We start from the raw sequence: 12,338 nt of genomic DNA on the forward strand, positions 1-12,338 counted from the left end.
GCTATTCTTTGTTATTTACACTGGAATGATCTTGTCTATTTAAATTATTGTTGTGAAAAAATGATGCTTATATTTTTATAATTCAACAAAGTAAACATCAGACAGGTTAAGTAGCTTAGTAGCCTTGTGTAAAACAAGAGCACAAAGTCAATAACTAGGTAACTAAGATAAGTATGTGGGAATACTTGAATAGACAGAGGCAATTTTATTGATCCATCTTGTATTCCTCCCATCAAAAATGACACAGTTCCCTTACACAGTTCACTTCTGGATATACCTGCTTCATTTTTTCTCTCCTGGCCAGACATTTAGCCTTGTCTGTCTGTCTCTGTCTCTGTCTCTTTGTCTCTGTGTCTCTGTCTCTCTGTCTCTCTCTATCTCTCTGTCTCTGTCTCTCTCTCTGTGTTTGTGTGTGTGTGTGTGTGTGTGTGTGTGTGTGTGTGTGTGTGTGTGTGTAGTACAAGGCTCCTCATAACTGAAATGCTGACCCTCTCCATTCCATACACTGCCCCAGAATTATAACTGAGATAACTTTTGACTCTGGTTACTATGGGTAAAATATTTTTGTATTATGATGAGAATTGTACTGCCTTCCTTCAAGCCCCTACTTTTCCTTCTCTATAGTGTTTTTAGTAAGTTCCCTCTTCTTGGGAATTTTCTACAGAACAACCAGTGGAGATGGCTTGAGCTGGAGACCCAAGGTCAAAGATCTATAGCTTAAAGCACCTTAGGGGAGGGACAGAGAATTCTCTACACAGAGGCTATTCACTCCCCTTGTTCTCCTCAATCCTTTGGTGTTACTGATGTGAGCTGCTTTTCCTACTGTTTGACTCAAACACACACTGGCTATTTATAGACCACTTATGCAATCTGCAGGGACTTTTCCACACACTAACACATTCCATCTGCACAAGCAGCCTGCAGAGCAATTATTATGAGCCACACTTCAAAGATGAAAACATGCGGGAAGCTCCAAAAGGCGATGATTTGCCCCAAGATCAATGGTTCATAAATGGACAGTCAAAATCTAACCTGAGAGTTTTGTGTTTTTTAACACACCATGACCATCTCAATACGGTTACCATGAATGTGACCTACAGCAGGCATCACACACTCAACTAAATGACAGATCTGACTCTGGGAAGCAGTAAATGCTCAGTTTCCAAGATGACCCTTTATCCATCTCTTTCTCTGACAAAGGGTGTTTCAAGCTACAGGGAAGTTGAAGCTAAGAAAGATATTTAAAAGGAAGAAATATAGAAGCTATACCATCTCCAGCTGGCCTCTTAGTTGGGGAATAACATATAAATTGTTTGTCCTGGGAAAAAAGAATGTATTGAGTTCTTACGTGGTGGTGGTGGTGGTAGTGGTGGTGTGTGTGCGCGCGCGCGTGAGTGTGTGTGTGTGTGTGTGTGTGTGTGTGTGTAATATGAAAATTGGTAAAAAAAACACTTGCACAAAGAGATGAGATGAGATGTGCTGAAAGAAAGATAGACTGACCTCTATCATTTCCATATTTGCCAAGAAGAGGAAAAAAATTAAAACAAAAACAAAAACAAAACAAAACAAAAACAAAAACCCTCTAATGATAGAAAGAAGCAAGGAATTGCCCAGAGTCAAGGGGTGTGGTGAACTGAAGAAAGCCAAAGCAGATCCTGGTTGCTCTTATTTAGTGACTTTTGGAGAAATTGAGTTCAGTCATTGGAATGGTTATTTATGTTTTTATTTCCCTCCATACTAAATAACTGGTTGATGTCAGTTTCCAGAGGCATTTATCTCAGTACAGAAAAACAAACAAACAAACAAACAAACAAACAAACCAATGGAAGCAGTCACAGACAGTACTCAAAGACCCCAAACTACAGACTTTATTCTCACCCCAGTGCACCATTCAGAGTCAACTGAGGCCTCTTCACTCTGCCACCCAGCTCTACGGTGTCAAAGTATCCCAGAGAGTCACATTAAAGAAAGGCAGATTTGACCTAATCTCTCCACATCTCACCTTGAACCACCAGTTTACTCTTTGAATAACTGTGAAGAATAAGAAGTTTCAACTGTGAACAATAAGAAGTTTCAAGGAACCCCATCGAGAAGGTGTGAGCTAGAGACTCAGATTGTAATGATTAAGCTAGCCCTTGTGATAGCAGCCCTGGGAAAGAACTGGACACACTGACTCTCTTAATGACTAATGCTAATACTGGAAACAATGTGATTTATTTATTGCCCTTGATGAAGACAAGGAAAATAAGTGCACATAGCATTCCTAGCTGGACTGACAAGATGTCACATTGCCTTTTGAAGTTCATGAGCTCTCTGAGCATGTGACTGCGTAGGTGCCCCATACATGAAGCAGGAGAGCCACTGGTCCCAGTTATATCTCCTTTGTCATCCTGCTTTCTGGCAAACAGCAAGGACTATGCCTCTGAGAGTGTTTTAGCCATGAGTTACTAAAGGCTGGAGAAATGAAATGAGAGGCACTTAATTAAACTGCCTGACTTCAGTTCAGTTCTTGAATTTTGTTTTAGTCCTAAATTACTGTGAGCATGTCGCTGAAGGACCTATAAATCAGCCTCACAAATGAACTCAGCACACAGGAGAAGCAGCACAAAGAACAGCAGACTATGACCGTGTTAGCATGTGAGCAAGCATAGACCAGACTGATTCTCCTTGGATTTCCTTATAAGGGTATGACTGACCTTAGGAATGACTATGAAGCTTAGTTTAGCTCAGCTCAATAGACATTTATTGAGATCCGCTATCCTCTAACATCTGATTTGGGATCTGGCAGTAATAGCATGAGGATAAATGATGGTAATGACTGCTCTTTATTTAGCTCTTTCTACTTTTAGCCAGGCAATAACAAAAATATTAAATGCGTTCTCTTATTTAACCATTACAACAACCCTATAATGCACATTCTGTTAACATCAGAGGAGATGTAGGATTTCTGCAATTGTCTACTCAAACACAATGTCTAGAAATACAGGGAAGTCCAATTCCAATCTAGATTTGCTTTCTTAACATTATATGTGGGGGCTTGCCAACTTGCTAGCTGTTGACCAAAACCTATCTCTTTACTTCCCAAAGTACACAGCACGACTACATTTCCCAGCTTGTTTGCAGTAATTCTAACACCAACCATCTTCAAGCATCTGTGAGGCTGGATAGGCATTCATTACATAGTGGAGCAACATGGCAGGGATATATGGAAAGCCCATTCCACTGTGCCTTCTCTCTGGTGGATCATAAGTAGGAATGGCAACAGCATGTGTGCCACAAAGACTGAGATTTAGAAATGATGCAGCCTTCTTCAAAGAATTATATTGCATTCCATATCCTGGATACCAGTGAGAATCCGTGTTAAGGGACAACACTCCAGAAACAAGGCAGAGCCTGGATGATTAAACCATAGCACCAGGGAAATCCAGACACCAAACAGAAACATTGTCTTTGGTCTGCTACAGAAAAGAGAGGAGGTTGCATGAATTTATGCACTATCTAATATGAATGAATCATTATTTTTACCTTTGATTCAAATAAGCCAGTGGATGGTTTTCAATCCTGTATATTTATTTACTGTCTGGTAGTAGTAGATTTTGAAGTTAGGGCCTTGCTCATTCTCACTAAATATTCTGGCATAGAACTACATATAAACATGTTTTACATGCTTTTGACATAATATATATACATATATATATACATACATACACATATATATATATATATATATATATATAAAATCACACACTAAGCAATCTCATCAGCACCACATAGACTCATATTTTAAAAGGAATATTTGAGACAATTATGATATTTGCTTTAGATGAGAAAAATAAAGGTATTTTTACCTTTTTTGAATAAACAATTGCCAAAACTAAGATGCATTTTCCAGAATCCCTGTTTACTAAAAATCAAAATGGGGCTAGTGGATAGAACTTTTAAGGAGGCAAGCTTTAGTTTATTTTGTGAAATATATATGTTCTATCTATTCAATGTGCTCAGACATGAAAAGGCACCTTTAGGAGACAAAGTCCCTAACGCTAACCATCTTCAAGCACCTGTGAGGCTGCACAGTCATTCATCACGTAGTGGAGCAACATGGCAGGGATATAGGAAAGCCCATTCCACTGTCTCCTCTGATCAGTATACCTTTAAGGGCATTTAATTTTGAGTCTCTGAGAGATATTTCATGGCTCTGCATTCCTAAGTCTATTATTATAAAATTTTCAATATGGCTGGATTCTCCTAAGGAAGGCAGGCATACTTAATGGATCCTCTTGATGCAAGGACTGCTTTGATTTGGATTCTGATTTTAATAACTTCTAGATATATGCTTTAAAGAAGCCATTAACTAAAAATATTTCTATTTTAGTATCCTCATCTGTAAATAGAAATAATTATGATAATACATTTGGGATCGGTAGGATGAATGTAGGTCATTTGAGCACTTAAAAATCCTTCTTTATGCAATGTAAGTATATGAGAAATGTAGCTACAAATGTCCCTGGTAAAATCATTGCTTTGTTTTACCATCAACACTTGTTAGTCTTTGTCTTAGTTAGGGTTTACTGCTGTGAACAGACACCATGACCAAGGTTCAAAGGTTCAGTCCATTTTCATCAAGACAGAAACATGGCCACATCCAGACAGGCATAATACAGGAGGAGCTGAGAGTTCTACAACTGAAGGCTGCTAGCAGCGTACTGGCATTCAAGCAGCTATGGCTAGGGTATTAAATCCCACATCCACAGTGACACACCTACTCCAACAGGGTCATACCTTCTAATCATGCTATTCCCTGGGCTGAGCATATAGAAACCATCAAAGTCTATTTTATTTTTCTTTCCAAACTTTTCAATGTTTTTACTATCAATGTGATACAGGATATATTTCTGCTCTCTGGAGACATTCCTTCATCCTAGAAGGTAGGTAGGCATGCAACATCCAAGTAGAGAGCTCCACAAAATAACTAGTGAAATTTTAGATATTGTAGCTATTCTCAATTTGGAAGAACATTCTAAGAGTAAACTCATTATAAAAAATTGGCTTGACCTTGTGGCCATTTCTATGGGCCATGTACAGATCCCTTGCTCCCTGTCATTTCTTTTCTTTCCTCTAGTTTTTCTTAAGCTTAGATGCCTTTGTTTCTCATGGACCTTGCCCCACTGCAGGGACTTTTCCATGTGTGAAGACTAAGGAAATTAATGGAATTGACTACTGGCTGTATACGTAGATGAAAATAGATGGTTCCTATGTCCTACATTAAATTTTAGGAAAAAATATCACTGACCAATACAAAAAATATCTATCCAGAAATAGTAGAACTAAATACATTCTGTGTCCCTTTGGAGCAACTAGTTTAACTTGAAGAAAAAATTGTCTTGCAGAAATTTTCTTATCCAAATAACCCATCTTCTAAGGCCTTTTATTAACACATTTCTTCACATTGTTTGGGATTTAGCTCCAGTAAAACTTATACTTTTTGTTTTATTTTATTTCTTACATGTATTAGTCTATTACTGTAAAATACATGAGTTGAGAATAGTTTTAAAAATATATTTGTTTTGCTTATTGATTTGGATACTAAAGTCTAAGTTTATACAGCTACCTTGGCTCTGTCTCTAGGATTATTGTAGTGCCTATATGAAATTGTGTGAAAGAAGTTAATAACAATAAAGAAAACAAAAGAAAAAACACATGGGTAGAAAACACTGGGGTCTTAAGAATTATATCTAAATTCCACACTGACCCCAAATTTTCCTACTATGCTCCCTTTTCAAGTTCCTGCATCATCTTTACACCAGCATACTGAGGACCAAGCCTTCATCACATATATCCTTAGAAGACCAACTACACACAAAGCACTGCACTAATGTATGTGGTAATGACTACTCCTGGTTGTCAAATTCACTATATCTCAAATGAACTACAATCCAGAATTGCAGGGTACACCTGTGGTACAGATCTTGAGGCTGGAAGACACAAGTTTGTGACCTGGACCTTGGCATGGAGATCTTGAAGCATAGTGGTCATGGAAAGTTTAGGTCCAGGCAAGGTAGTACACCCTTTAATCCCTGGAGACTGAGGCAAGGAGATCTCAGAGTTCAAGGTCAGCCTGGGACAAAGCAAGTTCCAGATCCAGATGTGTTAGTGCACAACTTTAATCTAGGCCATACCCTCTTCTAGAGGCCTACAGAAGGACATTGGAAGAAGGAAGACTCACTCTTTTGATGCTCACACTTACTTGCCAACACATTTGTTAGAACCCACTGCTACAGAAGAAGATTGGCTAAACATTTGGCCTCATGGGACTGAGCAACTACTATATTCTTGCTCTTCCCATCCACAGCTGCCTATTGTTGGGTTAATTGGACTACAGACTGTAAGTCATTAAATAAATTCCTTCAATATAGAGAGACAGTCCACAAATTCTCTGACTCTAGAGAACCCTGACTAACACAGATATTATAATTATTCATTATGCTCTCTTAAAGATTCTAAAGTCTTCTCTTGAGCTCCCATTCTCATTTTGCACTCTCTACCTGCTATCCTTTTCTCTATAAACTAAAATTAGGATATTGCACTATATCCAAAACATTTCAGAGCTAGAGAGTGAGTACTGCAAATACTAAGTTTAGTTCATTCATTCAACCCAAAAGAAAAAAAAATGAATTAAATGCTGACAATGATGCAGAGAGAAATCTGGGATGTAAGCAAAGAGAGCACCCTAGGAATCATGAAAATACTGAGTTACTAATGTTTTCTGCTTGGCCTCCAGCCATCTTAGTTATGAGTATGTTAGCATTGATTTAAAAAAGTGAAATGCCATCTATGACACCATTTGGTCCCTTATTTACTCTATGTTCATTAAATGCCATAGATCCCAAGAGGGTGTTGCCATTCCTGCCTTCTTGCAGCTTTCATTCTGGAATAGGAGCTGAAACAAAGGAGAGACAATGAAGAAATCACACACAGTGTTCAAGTCTTGGAAGATAAGAGGGGTTAAACAATAAGGACGTGTGGGTGTATGGTTGGGATATTCTTAAGATCAGATGTGAGGACATTTGATCTAAACTATGGAAGATGAGAAAGGACAGGAAATAGGAGCGAACATTCATTTGTGAAATGAAAGAACAACTTAGGATCTTTTTGTAGAAATGAGTCTACCTACTGCCTAAGGAGAAGCAGTAATAGTACTGGGGCCTGGTAGGGGAGGGGTTTGGTACCAGCAAGTATTTAAAGTGCAGAACAGGACCTAGATAACCACGGCAAGAACAATTATATTCAGATTCTGAGATGCCCCTCCTCTCAATCTCTTCACACACATTTGGTCTCCATCAAAGTTAAACATTTCTATTTGTCTCTTACTCTGTTTTCTGTTGGGATTTGGTCAGATGCTAAGTTCCTGTTCCCACTTAGTTCTTGATCAATCAAGAAAGATTGTCAGGGGTCGATTGCTGGGCAGAAGGGCAAAGGCAGGACTTCTGGGTACTTAGGGGGACGTGAGGCTACTCAGAGAAGAAAAGGAGTTTTTGCCATGCTTCAGAAGGACAAAAGGTGGTCAGCCATGTGAGATCTCTGGTAGAGCTGCCATAAGAAGTTTCTCCAGGTGGGAGGCTAGGATGTTAAACAGGGGCTAAAGGTAAATGAGCAATGGAAGCTAGGGCAGGTTGAGAGGTGATGAGCTAAGAGTACTGGGAAGGGCATACTAACTGGGGAAGATTAGTAGTGCCCAGCAATTGATCCAATAAGGCAGACTGAAATTGAGCAACATGTGTGTGCTTATGTTTTTCATCCACGGATCTGAGGGAATCTGGATGGGAGCTGGTAGCACAACCCATTCCTGAATCTTAAGGTGGGGTAACAAAAGCTACACAGTTTTCTTTTCTCCAACATCTTTCTCCTTAGGCAGACATTTACACTGATCTATTTCTATAACTGTTTTTCCATCAGTTACTAATCACAGTGAAAGAGGTATGTGGAAATCAGGCCTCTTTTCCCAGTTTTTGGTTGTTGATCAAATGATCCAGTGTTCATTTCTTTTTGCTTCTGGTAAAGAATTCTCCATAACCACTGTCACCTACAGTCTTCTCTCTTGAATTGTAAGATAAAACAATTATGAATACAACGGGTGTGGGTATTAATCATTTGTGAACTTTTCTATTTGAACTATGATTCCACAAACAAACATGGTGGACTTAATGCGTAAGAGTTTGTCTATTCATAGATTAACAAACTGGATACGCAACGAGGACCCTGCATTCTGCTGCCTACAGGAAACACACCTCAGAGACAAAGACAGACACTACCTCAGAGTGAAAGGCTGGAAAACAACTTTCCAAGCAAATGGTCAGAAGAAGCAAGCTGGAGTAGCCATTCTAATATCAAATAAAATCAATTTCCAACTAAAAGTCATCAAAAAAGATAAGGAAGGACACTTCATATTCATCAAAGGAAAAATCCACCAAGATGAACTCTCAATCCTAAATATCTATGCCCCAAATACAAGGGCACCTACATACGTAAAAGAAACCCTACTAAAGCTCAAAACATACATTGCACCTCACACAATAATAGTGGGAGATTTCAACACCCCACTCTCATCAATGGACAGATCATGGAAACAGAAATTAAACAGTGATGTCGACAGACTAAGAGAAGTCATGAGCCAAATGGACTTAACGGATATTTATAGAACATTCTATCCTAAAGCAAAAGGATATACCTTCTTCTCAGCTCCTCATGGTACTTTCTCCAAAATTGACCATATAATTGGTCAAAAAACGGGCCTCAACAGGTACAGAAAGATAGAAATAATCCCATGTGTGCTATCGGACCACCACGGCCTAAAACTGGTCTTCAATAACAATAAGGGAAGAATGCCCACATATACGTGGAAATTGAACAATGCTCTACTCAATGATAACCTGGTCAAGGAAGAAATAAAGAAAGAAATTAAAAACTTTTTAGAATTTAATGAAAATGAAGATACAACATACTCAAACTTATGGGACACAATGAAAGCTGTGCTAAGAGGAAAACTCATAGCGCTGAGTGCCTGCAGAAAGAAACAGGAAAGAGCATATGTCAGCAGCTTGACAGCACACCTAAAAGCTCTAGAACAAAAAGAAGCAAATACACCCAGGAGGAGCAGAAGGCAGGAAATAATCAAACTCAGAGCTGAAATCAACCAAGTAGAAACAAAAAGGACCATAGAAAGAATCAACAGAACCAAAAGTTGGTTCTTTGAGAAAATCAACAAGATAGATAAACCCTTAGCCAGACTAACGAGAGGACACAGAGAGTGCGTCCAAATTAACAAAATCAGAAATGAAAAGGGAGACATAACTACAGATTCAGAGGAAATTCAAAAAATCATCAGATCTTACTATAAAAACCTATATTCAACAAAATTTGAAAATCTTCAGGAAATGGACAATTTCCTAGACAGATACCAGGTATCAAGTTAAATCAGGAACAGATAAACCAGTTAAACAACCCCATAACTCCTAAGGAAATAGAAGCAGTCATTAAAGGTCTCCCAACCAAAAAGAGTCCAGGTCCAGACGGGTTTAGTGCAGAATTCTATCAAACCTACATGGAAGACCTCATACCAATATTATCCAAACTATTCCACAAAATTGAAACAGATGGAGCCCTACCGAATTCCTTCTATGAAGCCACAATTACTCTTATACCTAAACCACACAAAGACACAACAAAGAAAGAGAAGTTCAGACCAATTTCCCTTATGAATATCGACGCAAAAATACTCAATAAAATTCTGGCAAACCGAATTCAAGAGCACATCAAAACAATCATCCACCATGATCAAGTAGGCTTCATCCCAGGCATGCAGGGATGGTTTAATATACGGAAAACCATCAACGTGATCCATTATATAAACAAACTGAAAGAACAGAACCACATGATCATTTCATTAGATGCTGAGAAAGCATTTGACAAAATTCAACACCCCTTCATGATAAAAGTCCTGGAAAGAATAGGAATTCAAGGCCCATACCTGAACATAGTAAAAGCCATATACAGCAAACCAGTTGCTAACATTAAACTAAATGGAGAGAAACTTGAAGCAATCCCACTAAAATCAGGGACTAGACAAGGCTGCCCACTCTCTCCCTACTTATTCAATATAGTTCTTGAAGTTCTAGCCAGAGCAATCAGACAACAAAAGGAGATCAAGGGGCTACAGATCGGAAAAGAAGAGGTCAAAATATCACTATTTGCAGATGACATGATAGTATATTTAAGTGATCCCAAAAGTTCCACCAGAGAACTACTAAAGCTGATAAACAACTTCAGCAAAGTGGCTGGGTATAAAATTAACTCAAATAAATCAGTAGCCTTCCTCTATACAAAAGAGAAACAAGCCGAGAAAGAAATTAGGGAAACGACACCCTTCATAATAGACCCAAATAATATAAAGTACCTCGGTGTGACTTTAACCAAGCAAGTAAAAGATCTGTACAATAAGAACTTCAAGACTCTGAAGAAAGAAATTGAAGAAGACCTCAGAAGATGGAAAGATCTCCCATGCTCATGGATTGGCAGGATTAATATAGTAAAAATGGCCATTTTACCAAAAGCAATCTACAGATTCAATGCAATCCCCATCAAAATACCAATCCAATTCTTCAAAGAGTTAGACAGAACAATTTGCAAATTCATCTGGAATAACAAAAAACCCAGGATAGCTAAAGCTATCCTCAACAATAAAAGGACTTCAGGGGGAATCACTATCCCTGAACTCAAGCAGTATTACAGAGCAATAGTGATAAAAACTGCATGGTATTGGTACAGAGACAGACAGATAGACCAATGGAATAGAATTGAAGACCCAGAAATGAACCCACACACCTATGGTCACTTGATTTTTGACAAAGGAGCCAAAACCATCCAATGGAAAAAAGATAGCATTTTCAGCAAATGGTGCTGGTTCAACTGGAGGTCAACATGTAGAAGAATGCAGATCGATCCATCCTTATCACCCTGTACAAAGCTTAAGTCCAAGTGGATCAAGGACCTCCACATCAAACCAGACACACTCAAACTAATAGAAGAAAAACTAGGAAAGCATCTGGAACACATTGGCACTGGAAAAAATTTCCTGAACAAAATACCAATGGCTTATGCTCTAAGATCAAGAATCGACAAATGGGATCTCATAAAACTGCAAAGCTTCTGTAAGGCAAAGGACACTGTGGTTAGGACAAAACGGCAACCAACAGATTGGGAAAAGATCTTTACCAATCCTACAACAGATAGAGGCCTTATATCCAAAATATACAAAGAACTCAAGAAGTTAGACCGCAGGGAAACAAATAACCCTATTAAAAAATGGGGTTCAGAGCTAAACAAAGAATTCACAGCTGAGGAATGCCGAATGGCTGAGAAACACCTAAAGAAATGTTCAACATCTTTAGTCATAAGGGAAATGCAAATCAAAACAACCCTGAGATTTCACCTCACACCAGTGCGATTGGCTAAGATCAAAAACTCAGGTGACAGCAGATGCTGGCGAGGATGTGGAGAAAGAGGAACACTCCTCCATTGTTGGTGGGATTGCAGACTAGTAAAACCATTCTGGAAATCAGTCTGGAGGTTCCTCAGAAAATTGGACATTGAACTGCCTGAGGATCCAGCTATACCTCTCTTGGGCATATACCCAAAAGATGCCTCAACATATAAAAGAGACACGTGCTCCACTATGTTCATCGCAGCCTTATTTATAATAGCCAGAAAATGGAAAGAACCCAGATGCCCTTCAACAGAGGAATGCATACAGAAAATGTGGTACATCTACACAATGGAATATTACTCAGCTATCAAAAACAACGAGTTTATGAAATTCGTAGGCAAATGGTTGGAACGGGAAAATATCATCCTGAGTGAGCTAACCCAATCACAGAAAGACATACATGGTATGCACTCATTGATAAGTGGCTATTAGCCCAAATGCTTGAATTACCCTAGATCCCTAGAACAAACGAAACTCAAGACGGATGATCAAAATGTGAATGCTTCACTCCTTCTTTAAATGAGGAAAAAGAATACCCTTGGCAGGGAAGGGAGAGGCAAAGATTAAAACAGAGACTGAAGGAACACCCATTCAGAGCCTGCCCCACATGTGGCCCATACATATACAGCCACCCAATTAGACAAGATGGATGAAGCAAAGAAGTGCAGACCGACAGGAGCCGGATGTAGATCGCTCCTGAGAGACACAGCCAGAATACAGCAAATACAGAGGCGAATGCCAGCAGCAAACCACTGAACTGAGAATAGGTCCCCTATTGAAGGAATCAGAGAAAGAACTG

The 12,338-nt window shown here is 38.9% G+C and overlaps 1 non-coding gene across 1 annotated transcript in view; it reads left to right on the plus strand.

The window, feature by feature from the left end:
* The window catches only part of Rgs22l (regulator of G-protein signalling 22 like), a 139,148-nt gene that overhangs the window by 13,825 nt on the left and 112,985 nt on the right, over nt 1-12,338 (plus strand). The window lies entirely within an intron of this gene.

This window comes from Rattus norvegicus, chromosome 7 (genome assembly GCF_021556685.1).
Source record: "Rattus norvegicus strain SHRSP/BbbUtx chromosome 7, alternate assembly SHRSP_T2T, whole genome shotgun sequence".
NCBI classification, from domain to species: domain Eukaryota; kingdom Metazoa; phylum Chordata; class Mammalia; order Rodentia; family Muridae; genus Rattus; species Rattus norvegicus.